The sequence below is a fragment of the Meriones unguiculatus genome, chromosome 1 (assembly GCF_030254825.1).
Source record: "Meriones unguiculatus strain TT.TT164.6M chromosome 1, Bangor_MerUng_6.1, whole genome shotgun sequence".
Lineage (NCBI taxonomy): Eukaryota > Metazoa > Chordata > Mammalia > Rodentia > Muridae > Meriones > Meriones unguiculatus.
Window position 1 is genome coordinate 28,492,157 of NC_083349.1, and position 20,987 is coordinate 28,513,143.

Consider the following 20,987-nt stretch of genomic DNA (forward strand, 5'->3'; position numbering starts at 1 on the left):
GCTGCCTACGGCTGGTGTACTTGTTCCCTCCCTGTCTGTAGGTGGCGCACAGAGTGGGAAGCTAGAGGTGGGACCCCCATACACACTCACCCAGCCACCACACACACACACACACACACACACACACACACATACTCAATGCATTTAGGGAGGTGAGGCTGATATGGAGTCATCACCTGTTAAAGCCCTGTATTTCACACTCATCAGGCGGAGGAGATGCAGGGCCATGCTTGCCACAAGAGGCTGCTCAGGGAGGGTCCTGCCTATCCAGACTGCTCTCTGTCCTGCTCCTCAACCCAGCGCATCTCCTTCTCAAGCAGAACACGGCCCTTCCTCAGTCACACTGGCTACCTCTTTCCCATCCTCAAGAAGTGCAAAAAGGCTAACACTGTAGCTCACCACGTACCCAGCACCCCGGTACTTGCACTTAGAACCCTGTCCTGACCCCTACCTTGCCCACAGGCTGTCTCCAGCTCACAGATTGGAAAAGTGAGCAAAGACTGACCCCAGGTCTTGTAGCCATGACTACAAGACCATGCCGACCTTAGAAGAATAGGATCAGTCACACCTCTGCTCTGCTTGGGAGTGAGGGGATGATCAGACCACGGCTAACAGCTGTGGTAAGAACCAGGGCCTTCCTACAGTGTGGCAGTTTTGGAGGGTTGACCCACACATGTCCTCTTATTGGCATTAGGGTTCCATACCCCTTCAACGTCCCTTCCAGCTTCTGCCCAGGGCAGCTAACACAACGAGATCCTAGACTCAGTAGGTCCAGGCCCAGCATCCAACAGCCAACTGTGTAACTTACTAGTTGTACCTCAGTTTCCTCATCTGTGAAATGCCAAGTGCTTCCCCTCTTAAAGTTCCAGCCAGGATCCCAAGAGAGAAGGTCTGCAGAACCCTCACAGTGCTGGACTAATGCCAGAGCACATCGGTGTGGGTGGAGGGACGAGGGAGTGCGTGTGAACCCCTGGCAGCCCAGCTGCCCTCCCAGGCCAGGCAGTAGAATCTTCAGCTGGTCACCACCAGGTCACAGGATGGGAGGGGGGAGCAGGGGGGAGGCATCCCTGTACAGAGTCACAAACTCTAAGGCTTCTATTTTTATGAGCCTGAAAGACGTCCTTTCTTTGGAGACCCCAGCCCATCACAATGGGGGCCTGTTCCCCTGCTGGGGCTGTGATTTCATCTGAAGGAAATGTCTTAGGAGGGGGAGGGCCTGGCCACTTCCTGGCCTGGGGCAGGGTGGCTGTAGAGCACCTCCTCAATGTCCCCCTTCCATGCCCAGAGTGGCCCCTAAGGACTAAACTGTGGTGGGGTCAGTACTCTGCCTCCCAGACCCTGAGGACTTCCAAGGCAGGCCACACCCACTCCAGCAGGAGCTCTGCTGCCCCTACCCAGGCAGGTGTGAAAGGGTACCAGGACCCAGCAGGTGTGAAGGGGTTCCAGGCTCCAGGTGACTGTGAAGGGGGTTACCAGGAGTACCCTTCGTATAGACGGAATGAATTCGGTAGGTAGCTCTACGGGGCCTCTTTCTCTGCCCCCTCCCTTACCATGGCCACATTTTCCTAGTGATGATTCAGGCCTCTGGGTTAAATATTGCCCATTCTGAGAGTTCCTCTTGCTAAAAATGCAAATTTGTTCTTAAAATGCACATGCTGCCTTCATCATCATCATCATTTGGTTATACAGTCCCTGTATCTCAGGCTGGTCTCAAACTCTGCGTTGAGATCTTAAGTTTCTGATTCTCCTGCCTCTACGTCTAGAATGCTAGAATTACAGGTAATGTGCCCACGTCTGGTTTTATGTGGTACTGGGGATCAAACCTGGGCACCTTCTCTGATTCCAGACAGGGTTCAGGATGTCCCTTGTTCAGGATGTTCAGCTTGTCCTCAGCTGGCAGGAACTGTCTAGCTAGGCAGGCGCTCAAACCCTTCACTGTATCACATTCCCTTCCTGAAATACCCCCTGCTTGCCCCATGCTTTCTGTTCTCTGCAGAGGCCTCAATGGGAGCCATGCTTTGGTTACCCTGTACTTCTGCCATGCAAACTCCTAGTCCTCTTTCTAGGCCAGCCAAAAGTCACTTCCCCTTTGACGTCCTCCTTGCCCATTCACTTAGAGAGCTGCAGGCCCCTCAATCCAGTCTGGCCCCAGACAGACTTCCGTAGAGTTAACTTACTAAATCCTTGCTGCTGCCTTTGCCTGGGCTCAGCTGAGCGCCTTGGGGGCTGGGACTTCAATAGGCATAACCGGGCCTTGTGTCATCACACCAAACTACCACTGTATCCCCAAGGCTCAGCTGCCAGCAACAGCCCTTTCCTGGTCAGGAGGGCAACGGCAGCCCCTTCTTGGCTCGCACCTGCTCTGCTTGCTAATTAATGTCTCCCTGCTAGCTCAGTGGAGCCCCCTCCAACCATCTGAACAGTGTCAGGTGGTTCCTGCCTCTGTAAAATGGGATGCCACCTTCACAAGGCTACAGTGAGAACGGATGAGTACCAACCTACAGGGGCTTGCCACAGGCCCAAGCATCGCTCAAGTCCCTGCTGGTGGTCACTGTAGTAGAACCCTCTGGCCTACGCATACCCTAGAACTGCCAAGAACCAAAGGAAGTACCCCTTGGTATACTGAAGCGCTTGGCCTGTAGATACCACAGTGAGGACCAACAGTAGCTTGTTGTTGTTGACACAGTAGCAGGTGTCAGCCCGACACCTTATTCTCAGGCGCACACATACCAGGGCTCCTACTCCAGAATCCCTTAGGGACTATTGCCTTTCTCATTTCCAGGCCTGCAGCCCACCTGGGCAGGCTGGCTGAGGGGCTGGCCTTTGAAGGCACAGGAAGGGAGATGGTAGCAAAGGAGGTGACAGAAAGTCGCGTGGGCTGAGGGCCGCGTGCGCCACCAGCCTGTGCCCGGGCGTGTGCAACCCAAGTTAGGGGGCCCAAAAGCTGTTGCTTTTCACACGTCAGCTGTGCTGGAGCAGAAGGCAGAGCTGAGTCTGCCCAGGGCCGAGGCAGAATTTCAACAGGAGTGGGGTCCTCAAATGCCTGGCCCCACGGAGCATAGACAGTATGCCTGGGGCAAGCTGGGCCAGGAGAGGAAAGCCAGTCTTCTGTTCCCCAGACAGTAGTGTCTGAGGGTAACCCGACACAGTCTCACCGCTACTGTGGCAGTGAGACAGTTTCACTTCCTCTGTCCCTTGCCATTAGGGGTCTTCACTATATTCCTCCAGGTTAGTCTGCCTGTTTGCATTTCACAGATGGAGAAACTGAGGCTCCATGAAGTTAGGAACACAGCAAGGGGCAGAGTCAGGCTGTGAAGCTAGTCCCGTTGTTCTGTTGAGCTTGTGACCGGAGACCTTGTCCTATAAAAGCACCATCTAGGGGGATGGAGTTTCGGGAATGAGGCAATCAGAAACCAACCGTAGGGTGGCCCCGATAATTTTCGGCCACGTTTATTTTTTTAATTATGCAAATATTCAGTGCTGCTAGATATGGTATCAGGCAATCATAGAATTCCTTTTTAATACTTCTAACCCTCCTATGAACTGCTATTTTCTCTCTATTTTAGAGGCAAGGAAACCAAGGCTCAGAGAGGTTCAAGCAACCTGTCCAAGGTCACTCAGTTCAGTGACCATTTGAGCCAGGCATAAGGCTCCAAAGGCCATGCTTGGCCCGGCTGGCCCCTCCCCACCATGCTCACCAGGCTCCATTTATCACCAGGCTCCACTTCTAGTTCTCACGCTAATTATTTTCCACTCCTCTTCAATGAAAAGAATTTGCCATCTGCCACCGGGCCTTGCCACTGACACCAGCCAACTCCCCAGGAATCAATTGGGGCCTTTTGCTTCCTGCTGGCTGTTCTGGAGGGGCTGCTGATTGCTGCGGAATGGGGGAGGGAGGGCCAGAGAGAGTGGCAGGACCCTCTCTTTGGCAGCCTGGACTTGACTCCTTACATTCTGGTCTGGGCAGGAGGGTTTCCTGAAGGTGAAGGGTCCCTCTCCGTCTGGCCAGGCCAGGCTCTGCTTCTAAATTCTTCCTTAGAGAGCATTTCTTTTCCTCCCCGTAGGCCTCTCTTGCTTGTTTGGGTTCTCTGGACGGAGGTGGGCAGGAGGGGCCTAGACAGGCAAGCTGTGCTGGCCTCAGGTGGCACTCTTCCCCAGGGAGCTGCTGAGCTGGAGCAGGCAGGTGGCAGCAGGCACACAGCCAGTCTCCTCCCATCTCTTGCAGTCCAGCTCACTCCACTGGATCCCCTAACCACTCCCTCTTTCAAGTACACAGACCTAAAGGTTGTTCCCAGAAGCAATCACCACCTTCCCTCTGGGTCTGGATCAGGGCTGATCTGGTGCTGGACCTTGGGTCTGTCACACCTACTCGTCTGTAAACACCTTTCTGAGCCTCAGTTTCCTTGTGTGCACAATGAGAAAATGACAGTACTCACTTCTCAGAGGGGTTGTGAGGGGCGGGCAACCATATGCAGAGTGAATGGTTCAGGGAAGTTGGGTCTGTTCCCATTCTGGTTCATTCCTCAGTTTCCCGCAGTATGTACAGAACCTTTACCTCTGCACCAAGCCTGCTGCCCTGCAACAGGAAGTCCCTGGCCCTCTATTCCCAGTAGCAGGCAGAACTGCACAGGCCCCAGTCCTAGTGACCTTTTCAGATAGGGTTGATGGTCTCTCTGAGGAAACTACCAGAGTATTGACTCCTTGAATCCACAAGTCAGTGAGCTAGGAATGCCATCTCTCTCCAGGTCACAACTTGGACTACTGAGCTCCTTCCCAAGGCCACAGGCTGTAGAACGCTCCAAATCCACATTCCTCTAAGAAAGCTGTGTACCTGTCTGTGCAACTGAGTTTCAGGTTGCACACTGAAGATCTTTTCCCTACATACACTCAACATGGCCTAGGAGCAGAGGCCACCTCATGCTCCCTGCCCAGTCCAATATTCCTTCCACCACACTGCTCTTTCCTGAAAGGCTCCCTTTTTGCTGGGGCTACATGCTGGGAACCCTTGGCTTCCCAGCTGGCCCCCTGCAGGTAGGTTCACCAGATCTCAGCTGTATCCTATTCCCAGCTCCTCAGAACTTCCTCCAGAGAAGACTGACTGTCAGTCTCTGTTGCTGGGGACACCTCTGAGAGGAATTAGCACCTTCCACTTCCTTAGGGGATCACTAATGAGGTCGATAATGAGGTGTTAAGTGGGCATACCAAGCGTGACACCTCCCCTCTGGGGACCCCCGCCCCCTGGGCCCAGCCTACCCTGAGCCATGTTCAGCCCCACCTCCTCAGGCAGTGGGCCAGCCCTTGGATCTGCTCTGTTTGGGTGCATGCTGCTCAGAGGTGAAAGAAAGCCTCCAGATGAGCCCTGTGTGCCTCAGAGGGCCACCTCCTGGGCAGTACAGCCATCTAGGGCACAGGCCAGAGGCTCAGGCTCTTGGGTTTCAGCCACTCCCAAGTCATCTTCAAAGCCAGCAGGGATCAAGTGACAGCAAGCAGAGCTCCTTCCCCAGGGAGCTGCTCCACAGAGCTCTGGTGACTGGAAGGGCCAGCACCCACCCTCACTCCCCAACTGTGCAATATAGGACCACCAACAGCACAAGCTATGGGCCAGTCTCCCCTTTGCTTGGATCTCCTTCTTTCTGTGCCATTTGAAGAGACCCCAGATGAAGGGAAGTGATCATGGGGCCTGGCACTTCTTGTCATTTAGAGCAAGGTTTAGCTGCTGTATGTATCGCTAGGCTTTGAACTAAGTGCCATGAGATGGAGGAACTCTCTGGCTAATTCTGGCATTTAGGGAGAGCCTAGGTTCCTAGACTCCTGAGACCATCACACATCTCCTCCCTTGCCTGAGCTAGGAGGGCAGAAGGAAGGGTCCATAGGAGAAAACTCTTGATCTCAGGTCACAGCTTCTTCATTCTCATACTCCTTCTTCCCTCTTACCCCTCAGTAGGACAACGCTGAACTCATCACAAGTTGCACGGGCCTCCAAGAAGAGGCAGTGCCTGAGAGGCCCCTACTGCTGGGTGGAGCACAGGCTGGACCTGGCATTGGTCCCAAGGACTCTCATTTCTCAGCCATCCACTGGGCAAAGACTTCAGAGTGCAATGCAGGAGGGGCTGGCCACTTCCTACGATGAGTCAACGACCATTTCCCCATCAGTAAAAAGCTGACACTGATGAAAATGTTTCCCTCACGGGCCAGGGGATGGCAGGACAAAGGAGTGCTGAGTGCAGGCTGTGACACAGACAGGATGCTCAGTGGTATGAACTACATGTCTTTAGGAACTGCTCTCTTCTCCAAAAGCTCAGCACTGGAGCCAGTGGGATGGCTCAGCAGGCAAAGGCGCTTGCCACACAAGCCTGATAACCTGAGTCTGATGGAATCCACAGGCAGAATCAGCTCCACAAAGTTGTCCTCAGACTTCCACACACTATGAAATGTATGCATTTCCTCCCCCACCATACACACTACCAATAAATTTTAAAAAGCATATCATGATGTCTCAGTGTCCTTTAAATAAAGTAACAACTCTCAGGCATTGGCTCTAAAGCTTTCTACCAGCTGCCCAGATGCCCTGCACCCTGCCATGATCCCCAAGAACCTCTTCTATATCCCAACTCTTTCTTGGGTGCCAGATCCTGCTCTTGTCCACAGTTCCCATCATGCACCTGACCAGAGACTGTCCTTTCCTGCCCTCTTGCTTCATGTGCTTCTTCTGCTGATGCATTCTGGAGGTATGTTTGGGTGCTGTCCCCAACTGCCCTGAAGCTCCAGCCCTGGGGTGGGTCAGTTCAGCCTGTGGCTCACTTTCTGCAGGTTTCTGGTGTGTCGGCTTCACCTTCTCTATTACACTGCAAGTTCCCGGGGTGAAAACTTTAGCTTCTGCCTACTTCTTTTCTGGTCTGGAGGATAGGCCACAGGACTGAGAGAAACCAGGAGGCTAAAATAAAAGGCACTGGGGAGCAGGGCACATGCCTCCAGCATACAGCTGCCCATCCCGGACCTGGACAGAACCCATGGTCCACTTTGTTAGGAGAGGTTATGGCTGGGCAGAGGCAGGGCCTGGCCTGTCTGGTATTACCTTCCTTCCCAGAGGCCTTGCCTTTGATAACTAGCCTTGTCACATTGTCACTTCTGTGATTTCACTCCCTTGGTGCAGCAGGAGGTGGAGCTGGGGCCCTCAGCTGCCACTTGGAGAGACCAGAGCAGGTACAGGGGCAGGGGTTTAGCAGGCCCTGCTTCAGTCAGCCTGGGACTATTTTCCACTGAAGAGGGATGAGGCAGGCCTTTGTGCTGGCCCTCACCTGGATGAGAGAGCTCAGTGGGCCCCACCTTCAGGAGGCAGACCTTTTAAAGAAAGAACAGCTGCATGAAAGATTAGCAGGGCAGGTGAGCACTAATGGGATGGCCATCCAGTGTCTTCAGGCTAGACAAGGTCCTGGTGAGACCAGAGAGGCTGAGGCTCCTGCCAGGCCAAGACTAATACCTCATCTCCCCCAGGGCTCTGGGCAGCAATGTGACAAAGCCTGCTTCCTCAGCAGGCGCAGTCCTTTTCTGCACATCCCAGGAAGGCTCTGGAGTGGAGGATGGCAGTGAGGGGGGGTCGGGCCTGCGTCATAGCTCGTGCTGGCTTCTCCACCCTCAGTGGCCGCTGGTGGCTATAAATACCACTCCATTCTCTGGATGTTGCAGGAGATGACCTAGAATTGTGGGCTTGGAGGCCTCCTGGGGCCCCCTCCCTGCTCATTTCAGATGGAGCCTGTCTGACCAGAACATCCTTGCAGCTGGAGAGCCATCTCCCACCTGAAGAAGGGGCAAGACCAGAGTAGCAGCTCAGATCCGAGCAATGCCTCAGCCAGCCACAGGCAACCCCAAACCCGAAGGACGGCACCTTGATTCCAAACCCTCTCCACAGGACAAATAAGGGCAGCAGGCCCTGACCAGCCCAAGAGATAACAAAGAAACAGTGCCCAAGGACACCAGCCACCTGAGACCTGCTTCCATTTGTACCATTACCCCAGCCTCCGGCCTTGAGCTCTTTCTGGAGCCCCACTCAGAGCTGAAAGCTCCAAAGCCACTGGGTCCTAAGCCCTCCTTTCACCTTCGCAGCCCCACAGCATCTCGGTGATTTTTGATTCAAACAATTCCAAACATGTCATCACCCTGGGAGCCTCTTTAGGACAAACTCCACTTTAACAGGGGCCTTTGGAGTGTCAGTTGTTTAGACAGGAGGCAGCTTCCTCCTCCTACCTGGCAGTCTGCCTACGAGGGAGACCTCCTTCTTAGAAGCCCAGGCTTGGCTGACCAGGCGCACAGGACAGAAGGTGGTTCCCAAGCCTGGTAGAGGCAAGACAGAAATCCTCTCAGTGGTAGGGTTTGGTTCCAAGTTTTCTGGCTTGAGGCAGGGCAGGCTTTGAGGGGAGAAAAGGAACAGCTAACAGGGGAGTGCCCAGGGTTATGTGAACACAGGTGTGATCTGGCTAAGCAATTCTTTACTGCAGTCATCCTCTATTCCCCAGACAATCAAGAGTGCCCACCACATGCCAAGGACCTAAGGGGTGGCAATAAAGAAAACAATCTGACGTGAGGTCAGATTCTCACGATACCTCCAGTCTAAGAAAGAAAAAGAGAATCCAAACCAGTCTCACATAGAGCAAGGAAAATTCTATCACAAGACAAAGAGGTCACAGACCTGAGTGTGGCTGCCCAGAGACTGTGGGGCTGGAGATGGGTCAAGCAAGGCAGAGAGCTCACCGGAGAGGTGAGAGGGGCAAGCACAGAGCACACACCTCTACACAGGCTGTATGGGAGAAAACAGAGGATGGGGCCAAGACCAGGTTAGCAGAGGCAAGGACAGAGAGAAGACTGAAGGGGAAGAACACTGGTGGGACAATGGGACAGGGCCTCGTGGGCCAGATCCTGAGACCTTGGCCTAGGCAGAGGTGAAAGAACATGGATGGTCCAGGTTGAGAGTCAGCATACAAAGCAGTTATAGGTAGGTCACTGGCCTGTGTCATGGGCAGCAGATCCTGGAGGGGTGCCTTTAAACCACAGGCCTGGAGCTACCTTGCCCCAGACAAAAGCACCATATTTCCAAAGAGTTCTGATTCAGCCCGGTCCTGATGCAGATGAACCTGTATGAGGGAACATGCCCATGGCAGGTACCACTGAGGAGTGGTCACTGGCTTCTGCTCTGGATGCCTGGAATTTGGGCCATTTCCCCTGAACAGTCAATTTCTCATTCTTCTTGTCATCCAGGCCTGACCATGATAATAACCATACAGGGAGGCTTAACTCAGGAGAAAGACTCCACACTAATATAAACCATCCCAGGGAGGGGAATGAAGAACAGATCTATCTGAAGTCAACTATCCACCAATCCATCTATCCACTCATGCATTCACTCAAGCATCTATCCATACATGCATGTATACATACATTCACTCAAGCATGCATGCATGCATACATACACACATACATTTAAGCATCCATCCATCCAATCATTCATCTCCCCATGTAGTCATCCAACCATTCACCCAAACATCTACCCACCCACCTACGCATCTACCCAACACATCTACCCATCAACTAACTCAAGAATTCATCTATACATCCTTCCTTCCTCTATAGCCCTCCCATTTCTACTCATTTTACAATGCCAATCACACTAGAATGCACTCTCTCTCACACACACACATCCTGGGAAGCTGGTCCTGTAGGGTTTGTATATAGGAGGTGCCTATATTCACCTCCTCTTATGCTGTCTCATCTCTTTCCTAAACACAACCCTATCCTTACTTCTCTTCATCTGCTCCCCAGTCCCACTTCTGAGTGCCTGTCTCTCTGATGCCATTCAGTTCCTAGCTCAGGGGTCCTATCCTTGGGCCTGCCTGTCCTGTCTCAGGTAGCCCTCCCCACCACACAAGACTGTTGTGTTTTCCTCTCAGCACTGTGTACCACTGAACGCTCTCTAGTTTTCTGGGTGGCTCCCCCACCAGAATATGGCTTCCCAGGGGTGAAGACCTCTCCTGTTCTTCTCCCTTCTATGTCCTCAGCACCCAGAAAATGGCCTGGTAGGTAGGAGGCAGCTGTGTGGAAGAAGAACCATTTCTGAGCAAGGCCCAAAAGATAGAGATAGATACAGGAACCAGTGCAGAGCCGAGCCAGGGCCCAGGGCTCTGATGGCCAAGGCTCAGGCTTTCTTTGCCAGGAAGCCAGAGCTCAAGCCCCTCTGCCCCCTGGCAGGAGAAATACAGGAGCTCACACTGGCACTGGTGTTTTGGGCAGAGCAGGAGTAAGTGTGGCATCTTCATCCTACGGGGAAGATTGCAGCAGAAAAGGAGGTTGAGTGCTCTGCTTGTGGTAAGGTTCTGTTGCCTAAGGGACTCCCCAGCAGTGACGATACATCCACTTCCCCTTCATCTCCCAGATCTGAGCTCCAGGTCTCCCTCAACATGTAAGCAAGGACAGAAGGAAGGAAGTGCTCAGAAAAGAGTATAAAGGCCTGTGTTCTTAGAACACACCCAAGGGATTGGGCCCTCTCACAGTGACAGGCCCTGTGCCTTGGCCTGGCCAAGGATGCAGTGGCAACCTTCCTGTAAGCAAAGAACAAGGCCTGGGGAGATATGGAGCTCAAGCCTGCTGCCCTTCTCAGGGACCCTGCCAAGCATTGGGTATTGTAAATGGGACAAGAATTATTACTATGACCTAACTGTATAGGGGTCTCCATTTTTGAAGTCTGCCAGAACAAGCCTATTCAAACCTGACACCTCTGAGAGTCCATGTGATCCAGGCAAGGCTTAGAGCCTGGGTTCCTCTTCACGTGATGAAGACAGAAGCAGTCGCTGCATCCTTGGCCACTGTGGAAAGGAGGAAGATCCTGAGCTTTGAGCCTGCTCTCAGGATGCTTACTCATTCTACCTCCCTCCTGGGCCTCTCACCTGCTTTCTGCCAGCTTGTTACAAGGAAGTCTACTACGGATATGCCCACTACTCTTGTGTGTGCACACAAGACACACCCTGTGGTAGGGTTCACCGTAGCTTCTCTTCTTCCTGCTTACCCCAGCACAACCCCAAAGAGACCAGAGGCAGGGTACAGATGAGTTTTCAGCCTAATACCTCTTACTCAGAGGTGGAGGGCTAAGGAAGGGTGGTAGGCTGGTATCAGAGCTAAGTCTGGGTAACGGCTGATTTGAAGTCCCTGTGGTCCATGGATGCCAGCCCTTCCCCATCATCTGCACAGAGCCTCCTCACAGCTCTTCTGGGGCTTTGACAGCATGCATGAGATCACGTCTGGGAAGCGCTCAAAGAGAAAAGGCCGGAGGAATAGAGGTAGGATTAATTAAGTATTAATGTGTTTATTTTATTAGTGCTTCTGTTGACTGCAGGGGCAGAGTGGGAAAACACACGGGACTTGGGGTCAGTCAGCGTGGGCTACAACAGGGCTGCTCACTGAACAGGTAACTGCAAGTTGTAGCCACTTTGAGCTCTGACGCCTGGAAAAGAGGAATAACAACTGTGGGCTGCTGGTGGAAGAGCAATTCAGACCAGTTTCCTTACCTGTAAACGAGAATACCAAGAGTCATAGTCCACAGGACTGCTCATGGGGAGGAGTTATGGCAGGCAGCTGGTACCAAGCTGTCCACCACTGGAGGACAAGGCATAGGAAGAAAGCCCCTGGGGTTGGGCTTTGTAGTGCTCCCCAAGGCTAGCCAACTATGTTTGTCGCCAGGCAGCAGAATGCTGAGACAATTCCCCCATCCCAATGCCCATCCTGAATCAGAGAGACAGCTCTCTCTTTCTCATCCATCCTGCTTAGCCTTGGGTACCTGGGATCCCCATGGCTGCCTTCTCACCCAAGCACATGGGTGAGCTCTCACAGGCCAGTCTGATAGTATCCAGGCAACCTCTTACAGCTGTGCCCACCTGAAAAGGTTGATACCAAGTCTGAGCAAATGTGCCCTCTCAGCTTCCCTCTGTTTACAGAGTCTTCACCCATAGGAGGTACAGCACAGCCTGTTGGTGACAGCCTGATTGTTCTCATGGCTCATATGGGCAGTGACACAGAGGTCATGGGTCATACATGGTGTTGACTTTGTTAAAGGTGACTACGCAAAGCAGAATGGAAACCCAGAGATTGTGCTTAGAGTTCCCATCATACAGGACTAAAACTAATCCACAAGGCTGGTCATAGGCAAGACAACACGAACCAGGGAGTTTGGCTTGTCTAGCTAGTGCAAACTCCATCTGCGGCTTCTAGCTAAGGGAGAAAGGGGGTTCCTCATCCTTGGATCTAGTCATTGGTTACTTAACTGGTTCCCTTTGACCCAGAGCACCCAGACCACAGTCTCCAGGAGCCACTGTGGATGAGCTCTGTCAGGCCAGGGAGAGGTGCGGAAAGACCTGACCCTTACAAGAGAGCGTCAAACTAGAGAAGTTCAAGTTGCTGAAGTAGAGTCAGATGAAAGGGGTGAAGGGAAGGTCAGGGATATGGTGGCTTGGACCAAGACGAGCTCTCCTGCTAGGAGAAAGGGCAGAGGCCTGCAGGCTGGCCGTTCCAGACAGAGCAGGTGTGCCTGCACAGGGCTCCTGCCTCTGGCCATGTGTTCCTCTGCCCCAGCCACACAAAAGTCCCATTGATGCTGCCCCTCACCCCCACACCCTGAGGCCAGTGCCCCAGATCAGGGCTCTGGGGGCCTCTCCTGCTTCTAGCTGACAGTCCAGCTGTTGCTGCTGCCGCTGTTGCTGTCCAGGCATGCCAGGCATGCCAGGCCCAGGCAATATGAAGTCACATGCTCTGCGCGGGCGAAGCCGTGCACTGCTGGGAGAGTGTCAGGGAGCACAGGAAGGTGTGTGGCCCTGTGCAGTACAGGGCCGGCAGAAGAGCCGAGGGCCAGGAAGCACTGCCACCTTCCGTTCCCACCTCCTCCGCTGAGCTCAGTCCCGCCCATCTTCCAGGAGGGCAAATCCTTGGGCAAACAGAAACAGTGAGACAGGTGCAAGAAGCAAAGCAAAAAGAGGGGGCAGGGTAAAAGCAAACCCCAAGGCCTTGGCTCTGCATTCGGCCTGCTGCCTGCTGGACTGTGCTCTGGTGGCCCTGCCTGAGGTGGCCATCAGTGCCCCAACACTTGGCCTGTGGTATTTGGAGAGTCTGGAAGAGCAGTGAGTTGACTCCCTGCTATGCACTCCTCCAGAACGCCTGACTACGAAGCATGGGAGGCAGCAAAAGGAAGAATGAGCAGGGCCTGAGGCCTCAAAAGTAGGCTCCCACAGTTGCCTGCCACCCACCTAGGCCTGCCACCCATGCTCCCTCAAGCTTTGTCTAGGGAACAGGGTAAGTGACCCCACAGGAGACATCCTGGAGAGGGGCAGGCTCACCTGGGCTTAGAGTCTTTGAGCAAGTCATAGGGCCTTGGGGCAGTGGTGCCCACCACTTACAACCTGTAAAGTTAATTGGATGAGGCCTATGTAGGAGTCCTTGACATATGTCTTAGGGAAAAGCCTAAGCCTGATGCCAACCAGAGGACAAACCTGCCTCCTAGGAAGAAGTTTCACACAATTCCAACCATCTTGCAGAACAGACTGAACAGAGACAATGATCAGCAGGGCCACAGCCTGACCAGGACTGTTTAGTTAAGCATACCTCTTGCCTTCTATTTAAGGCTAAACATCTTGTTAGGACCCTACAGACAGACTTGGTAGGTGGGGGCACTGGTCCCTTCTAGATCCTCTCCCCCCCAGCATGGCCACGCTTCGCTCTCTTTTTCACTACTACTTGTCTCTAACTGGCCAACAGGGAACAGATGGTCAGTCTAGCTTGTTGGGTCTGCCAGTGCCCAGGCTTTGACCCTTACCACTCCAGTAACAGGCACAGGGCTCAGCACACACAAGCCACTTACTATGTGGATGTTCAGCCTAGAGCTGCCTGTGCGTGTGGGTGTGGGTGGACTGGAGGCAGGTTCAGAAAGAGGGGTAGTGCTGCAGGGGCCCAGCTGTTCTTGGACCCCCTGGGCAAACAGTGCTAATCTGGCCATTGACCTGTGGGTGCAGGGCCAGGCAGAAGGAAAAGATAGGTCATACCTACTCCACTGTCAAGGGCTGCAGCCCCAGGGCAGAATCCCTAGAGCAGAAAGAGATGGGTACCACTCCCCTTTGGAGCTTTGGCTTTAGGCTGACCCCAACCTAGATTCAAACAGAAGACAGGTTACATATATTCCACGGGTCGGGTGGAGGCGACATGGTTTCCCTTTGCTCTGTGTGCCTCAGTTGGGGGGGGGGGGCTGCAGGCCTCCTGTTTTCAGCCCACAGTGCTTTCTCCAATCTTGCTGTCTACCAAGCTCTTCAGGTTTCCTGAGTTTAGCCTAAACACTACCTCCAAGATGCTGCTGGGGCCCACCAAACCCCTTAGGTGGAATAATTGGTGCTCCTTCATCCTGTGCTCTTCAAAGGTTGGGGGCTACTACAGGGCAGGGCTTCACACTCTACATCTCCATGTCCTTGGCATACAGCTCAGAGCCTGGTGCCTAGCAGCTGCTCAAGAAATGTCAAACAAGGCCCCAGCCCGGCTCCTTGCTCTTCTCAGATCATACTGCCAACACACTTGGCCAAGAAGATCCAAAGTCAGCTAGCAGGAACCAGGGTAAGACTGTGTCCCTGAGCTGGGGAGTACAAGGTTTCTGCTCCTTCAGAAAGTGCCCACCTTGCATGCTCCAAGCCTCACCCACAATCAGAGGCAGCTTTCGGGACATGAAGGCTGCCTCCCCATCTCCAAAAGCAGAAACCAAAGTTAACAGGGGGTGAGCAAGGGAGGTGCACCGGAACTGCAGGGAGAAAGGCAGTTGTGGCTGCCATCTGCTGTGAGCAAGATGTTTGGAGAACATGCGCTCCTAGCTCTGAGGTCTCCCAGCCAACTTGGGAGGGTGGGGTGGCCTCTCTGCAGATGGGACCAGGCATCTAAGCCAAGACATGAGAGGCCACCAAGGGGCGCTAGGGCCAATCCTACCTACACTCTGGGGCTGCGCCTTCCTGGCCTTCTGAATCTTGAGCATATGAGGGCCAGGATGCTCCAGGCTTTGGGGAGCTGATTCCACAATATGATAATGATAACTTAAACATAGAGTATTAAGGACAACAGTATTAGCTACTGTTAACTGAAAACTCAGGTGCCTGCCCGAGTCTCATCAATGCAACTTCCAGCCATCATCTCATTTCACCCCATCATTCCCACAGAAGAACAAAGACCGTCCAAGAAAGGGTGGCCAGGTCCTGCTCCTCCCTATAGAGGGACCTGGCTACCTAGGACCCACCCAAACAAGGTTCTAGGGTCCTTAAGTATTCTATTCTATTTGTTTGTTTTTCAAGACAGGGTTTCTCTGTGTAGCCCTGGCTGTCCTGAAACTTGCTCTGTAGATCAGGCTGGCCTCAGACTCACAGAAATCCTCCTGCCTCTGCCTCTGCCTCCTGAGTGCTGGGATTAAAGGCATGTGCCATCACTACCTGGCCCTTTGACTATTCTTTAGAGCTCAGGAAACAATAAACAGAACACCTGTGGACGAAAGGTACAAAGACCTGTCATGGGCCACACAAGCTCAGCAGCAGGTAAAAAGCAAATCCAAGAACTCAGATTCCTATAGCCTTGCCCCACCTGATGCAGGACTGGCCTCACCTTCCTGTCCACAGCACTGCCTCACTTACCACACAGGGCCACCCTGCTTCTATACAAGCAGCTTGACAATTTTTTTTTTTTTTTAAAGAGAGTCCTGTTAGAGGGACAAGACTATGTTGGCCCACTGGGAAGAACCATCCCAGCTGGGGCCTGATGTTCTTTTATGCCGCCCATGCGTGTTGCCTGCTCAGGTCATAGCTGGCAGCCTCGGTGCTTCTTTCCCTTTGTGGGCCAAGCTGAGTACCAGGATAGGCTTAAGGCTGTCCAAACCTGGGCTTGCCAGTCTCATTCCAGCCTGGGCCACCTTACCACTGTGCCTGTCCACAAGGAATCAGCACTCTATGGCCCAGACATCCAGATACCCTGCTTGTCAGAGGTTCTGGCTGTGGCATCTGTCCGACGACACTGCTACATTTCTCACAAGGCCAACGGACTGGTGTCATAACTGAATCATGCCAGGGTCCCAACTCTCACTCCTAGCAGCCATCTCCTGCTACTCCAGCCCAGGGAGTCAGGGTAACCCCCTCTCCCACTGGTAACAGGAAGCTAGGGATTCTGGGTCTAGTCACCCAGAACTGCACATCCCCCCAACCCACCCCCCCAGCTCACCCCACGCAGCACTGCTGCCACCGCCCCCACAGGCCTGCTAGCAAGCCATGCACTCCAGTGCTGTCTGCTCGGTCCTCCTCCACCCCTCCCCACACTGATTGCGACACCTCTGTCCTACTGCCTGCCGGGGGAGGCTATGGGTGTCTGAGAACCAAGTACACAGGACCTGTGAGGTGTCTTTTTTTTTTTTTCCTGGGGGTGGGGAACCAACAGTGTTCTCCTTTCTCCCAGGGGTCCTTGGCCCTAGCTAGGCCACTGGACTGACCCCACTTCCTGACTCTCACAGTCCTCAGCCTGGCTGCCCTGTCTGTCTGGGAAATGCCTCTGAATCAATGGCTTCCCTATTCTTTGGTCTCTTGACAGGGGCAGGGCAAGGAAGGCGTCTGGCCCAGGAATCTTCAGGAACAGCCATGCTCAAGACCTGAGCCTTACTTGTCTCATGCTGGGAGGTAGGGGTGGCAGGCTCTTTGTCAGCCCTCGGATGTTGTAGTGACTCTATCCCCCTCACCCCATCCTGGGACTGAGTGTGAGTTGCTGTCACCACCCAGACACCTTCACAACTGCCTCAGCGGAGGCACAACCAGGCCCAGGGTGAGTCAGCAAGGGAAGTCCCAGCACCAGCACCCACCACTGGAGAGGCTCTGCTGACACCTATGAGTGGGGTATCCAGCCCCTCCCACAGAGGGTGAGAGGAACACCCGGGCTCCCTCACCCCCATTTCCTGCTCCCTGAGAGAGGAGCCAGGCAGGTGGAACAGGAAAAAGTCACACTGCAGACAGCCCTGAAAGGTAGGCCACGGGCATACAGCTGCCCTCCTATAGCCCCTGACCCCTTAGGATTGGCATATAAGTGGAGAGGAGTCCCTGGTGGCTCCTGCTTAGTGCCAGGGACCCTGGCCTCCAAGTATACTGCTTTCCAGGGTTTTGGCATCTATGTGACTCTAGATGATAAAGGAATGGGTATTCTACCTCATTCTAGAGGGGCCTCCCCCTTGTCAAGCCAAGATGGAGGGAGGACTAAGGTCCAGACCAGAGGTCCAGAGGTAAGACCAAAGCCTAGCAGAAAACAAGGCCAGGACAGAATCAGGCAGAGCCAGCAAGATGTCTTGTTCTGGAAGAAACAGGAGAAATGGCCAGGCCTGTAAACCCACCAGACCAGTTGGTGCTGGAGGCCACTGGCTACCTCTTGCGGTTTGCCTGACAATGCAGAGAGACTGCTGCCTTTTGCAGCTGTAACATCAGACCTTAGGAAAGCCCGGCTCCCCATTCACACATACACACTCAAACACAAATACACCTCCATCCTTTTCTGGTCTGGTGCTCACATAGGGAGGGCTCTCTGCCTCTGCCTAGGTAAGAGAAGTGAGGTAAGGATGATGTTCTGAGCATGCTTCACCCATAGCCTTGGGTGGCTCAAAGCCCAGGGCAGGAGAGAAGATCTATGGCCTGGGAGCTCCCAGACCAGGAGGCAATGGCCACACTCTACAAGACCTCAGGAGATGCTACAGTCCAACCTCTAAGAGTTCTCTGGTCAGATTGACAAAGAAACCCAAGGTAGGCCAGTGAGTGCAGGGTTTATGAGACAAGGGACCTTGGAATGGGGTCAGTGCTAAGTCAGGAGATGGATGATGGATCCAAGAGGGAAGATGCCAGTCTGGATCGTACTTCCTCCCCTCTTTCCACCCCAGGACCAAGCAGGAGATACAGGGCCTGCTCTTTAACCACTGTGGCCAGGAGGCCCCTGAGCAGAAGGTTCCCCACATTTTTTCCCTGGGTCACATGCAAAAGCAGTTCCTCTGGGCTCCTAGCCAGAGGGCACACACTGGAGAAGACACAGAGCCCCAGGGACAGTTTCCCCACCTTATCAGGATCACATGCATGCTGGTTATTGCCTGGGCAGGTATTAAGGACCCTCTCCATGGGCATGATGGGTAACTGGGAAAGCTCCCATTTAGGCTTTTCCAGCCCCTGCCAGCTTTGATCTTCAGCTCCTGCTGGGCTTCCTCTTTCTTGATTCTTCCTAAAGCCTGGCCTATTGCACTTCCGGAGTGGGGAAGTGGGTGGTGGGAGAGATTCAGAAACCCATCCACTGCTTTGAAAGAAGACTGGAAACATGTGGCCACATAAATCTCCTGGGTTTATTTAAATGTCTTTCAAACAAATCTCTTGAATGACTTTCTCCTATCCCCACCCCTCCTGGAACTGAGCCACTCAATGGAAAACAGTAGCTTGAAGTACTGAGTCTTAGGGCTGCTGGAAGTGAGTCCTCAGACACAAAGCCAGGCACTGGGATGCTCCTGAGGCAGCTCAGAACAGGAAAGAAAGAGAGAAGGCAGGGCAGATCCCGCCCATGAGATCTAGGAGGCCAACCTTAGGGCCAGGATCACTCAGATGCCCTGGGTCTCTGCAGCCAACTGGTCCACAAATTCCCCCACCATTCACCACATCCCTATGGCCACTGCCATGGAGGCCTAGATATCAGAGACAGACAGCCCTGATCAGTCCCTTGTCTAGGGGACCATGTGCTAGCAGCCACTTAGAAGTTCAAGCCTAGCAGCTGGAACAGGCAGGAGAGGTCTTCTCTGGCAACTGAAGCTGCCCAGAAAACAGATAGTATAGCAGGAATGGAGCACCAGAGCAGAGCTAGGGGCGCCAGGGTTCCAGCTCAGGCCAGTCTACCCTCACAATCTACAGACAAGGATCTGGAGTCCAGGGAAAGTACACTGCCATGGCCAAGGTCACACAGCTTTGGGTTTTGCCCTGGCAGAAATGCCACTCAAGCCTCATTTATTCCATCATTAATTCCTTAGCATGCTCTATGAGTCTCGATTCTGGAGTTTATTTTTGGGCACCTAGGTGACACATCCAGAGTACCTCTGGAGTTCTACAAACCAGAAGTGAAGGGGCTTCCGGCCATCTCTCCCCATACTTTCCTTCTGTGTGGCATATAGGTGTCCTCACCATCACTAGAGGAAACTGAAACAGGGAGAAGCAAGAAAGCAATAGATCAAAACAATGGACAAAGAGCACCTGGACCTGGGGAAGGCGAGGGGACATGGACAAGGTTACTTCAGCCAGGGTGCCACAGTCCTGGCAGATGAATCTTCCACTAGCCAGGAAAGCCTCTTGTCTCATACTGGGTGAGCCTTCTGTGTCCCTGGGACCCTAGACCAGACATGTTTATGTCACATTTTCCTCCTTCCTACAATACTACATTGTCTATAAAAAACAGAAACCACCACCACTGACAATAAAAGAACCAGAAGCTTCTCCTGATCCCACTTGGAAAATTAACTATGAAAAACTATCTAGTCTTTTGTTTTCTCTGTCCAAATATAGTGTGTGATGGTTACTGTTGACAGAATCTAGGATCACCTAGGAGACAAACCTCTGGGCATGCCTATGAGGGAGTTTGGGGATTGGGTTAATTGAAGAGGAAAGACCCACTGTTAGGGTGGGTGGCACCATTCCATGGACTGGAGTCACAGACTAAATAAAAAGAAGACAGTAGTAGAACACCCGCATCTGTGTCCCCTTCTGCTGCCAGACTCTGGAGACAATGTAACCAGCTGCCTCAGGCTCTTGCTGCCATCAAATCCCCAACATGGTGGACTTGAACTGTGAGCCAGAATAAACTCTTCCTTCCTGGAGATGTCTTTGTCCAGTATTTAAAAATAACAATGAGCAAAGTAACTATTTCACAGGGCTGCTCTGTACCTGCCATTTATCTTCGGGGAACCCAAGAGTGAACTCTGCACATCAAATGGCTTTTCACCACCTCTTTTCAACACGGCAGAATCACAGTAGCTTATTCGCCTAGTCCCTCAGTTTCCCTCTTCTTGTTGAGAGAAAACCTCTGAAGCAAGCCTGGGGAATATACCTCTGTGCTGAAGGCCTTAACAGCAGGATCCTGGCAGATCCTGTCTTTTCTGTTCTCTTGAGTTTGAGGAGTCGGGGTTGGGTCCTTCACACAGCTCACAGGTGGTGATTCCCAAAGATGTGCAAAGGGGAATAGCAGTGCTGACTGACAAGTGCAAATTCCCAGTCCCCCTACCACTCCTCCACCCAGCAATTCTGAATCTTTGAATCAAAGGTAGGGCCCAAGAATGTGTTAAGAGGAGCCCTGATTTTGAGAGTGGATCCCAACGGGGCTGCCATCTAAGCCTGCAGAAACTATCCAGTGCTCCTAGAGTCCGAGTTCCATCTCAGAGAAGTCAGATGGTGGCTGGGGGAGCGGTGTCAAATAACAGCCTGCTCTCTTGCCTGTTCCAGGGTGAGGCTGCATTCAGGAATGGTGACCGATACCAACACAAGTACCTGTGTAAGAACTCGGCAGTGTCAAGACAGACCATCGCACTCCCTAAGGATCGCATACTGTACGACTTTACCACTCAAATCACAGTCCATGGACCAGCCATAGCCTGTTGATAGTTAGAATCTAAGCATCTTAGAAATACAGATGGGGTCCATCTGGCCTGTGCAAGAGCGTACATCAGCAAGCTCCCCACATGAAATGTGAGTGTCACACTGTGCCATGCCCAGTCCTGGACAAGCAACTAGAGAGTGCATCCCCTGTGTCTCTCCTGGTGTTCTCAGAGGTCCAGTCATGCCTGTTCTATAGGCAGGAACTGTAGCTGAGGCTAAATAACTCGGTTAAGGATCCAGAAGCTGTGGCAGGAGCCCCAGGGCAGAGCACTCGCTACTTCCCAGGGAGCTCCAGTC

At 53.0% G+C, this 20,987-nt stretch overlaps 1 protein-coding gene across 7 annotated transcripts in view; it reads right to left on the reverse strand.

Moving 5' to 3' along the window:
- The window catches only part of Dagla (diacylglycerol lipase alpha), a 57,317-nt gene that overhangs the window by 25,924 nt on the left and 10,406 nt on the right, over positions 1–20,987 (reverse strand). The window contains exon 2 of one of the 7 annotated variants that reach the window (XM_060386397.1): positions 10,764–10,853. The exons of 3 other annotated variants lie outside the window; for them this stretch is intronic. The gene's annotated coding sequence lies outside the window, so the exon portion shown is untranslated. Of the gene's footprint in view, positions 1–3,951; positions 4,132–10,706; positions 10,726–10,756; positions 10,854–20,987 lie in introns of those variants that run through there. 3 more of the 7 variants (XM_060386380.1, XM_060386387.1, XM_060386406.1) reach the window with 3 other exon arrangements.